The sequence below is a fragment of the Panthera uncia genome (assembly GCF_023721935.1).
Source record: "Panthera uncia isolate 11264 chromosome A1 unlocalized genomic scaffold, Puncia_PCG_1.0 HiC_scaffold_16, whole genome shotgun sequence".
Classification (NCBI taxonomy): Eukaryota; Metazoa; Chordata; class Mammalia; order Carnivora; family Felidae; genus Panthera; species Panthera uncia.
This window is the reverse complement of record NW_026057576.1, coordinates 52,609,239-52,610,194: the sequence shown is the minus strand read 5'-3', so window position 1 is coordinate 52,610,194 and position 956 is coordinate 52,609,239.

Genomic DNA, 956 nt, shown 5'->3' with positions numbered 1-956 from the left:
TGAAACCTGGGTCTTTTTATAACTAGTGATCTTACATAATGTATTTTATTATGTGCACCCTGTTTTCCTGATAAATAGAATGGTGATTGTAATAGCACCTATCCTATTGAGTTATTTCAGTGATTGAAGAGTAAATGCATGCTAAACTCAGTACCAGCAAGTTTGGTATACTATTAGCTTTTTTCAAGAAATGCCAGTTACTGTTTTTCTTATTGTTTTATCTTTCCTTAATGAAAATTTGTCAAATCTCCTATGACTTTTTAGGTGTCAGATAGAGGCTTTGAATCAAATCTTATAAACAGATTTGTGTTTTTTCTATCACAAAGCACTGCAGTGTCAAAACATTTTAGTTTAACATTGTAGCTGACAATAAGCTTATCTGAACTATAAGCCTCTCTGTGCTTCAGTCTTTGACAATTTTGGTCAAGGCAGAAATTTTCAATTTTTTCAATTTTATTTTTATTTATTTTTTATTTTAGAGAGAGAGGGTTTGCAAGCAGGAGAGAAGGGCAGAGGGGGAGAGAGGGAGGAAGGGAGGGAGGGAGGGAGAGAGAGAGAGACAGAGAGAGAGAGAGAAAGAATATGAATCTTAAGCAGACTCCATGCTCAACACAAGCCTGACACAGGCCTGTGATCTTACAATGCTGTTCATGGCATGGACAGAAATCAAAGAGTTGGTCATTCAACCAACTGAGCCACCCAGACACCCAGAAATTTTCAAATTTTTATAGTAATTAAGTATTATAATTACTGAAAAACTTAAGTACTTACATTTGATAATAAACTTAGAAAAAGAAACTTATCTTTTTTTTTTTTAATTTTTTTTTTTATTTTTTAATATATGAAATTTACTGTCAAATTGGTTTCCATACAACACCCAGAGCTCATCCCAAAAGGTTCCCTCCTCAATACCCATCACCCACCCTGCCCTCCCTCCCACCCTGCCCTCCCTCCCA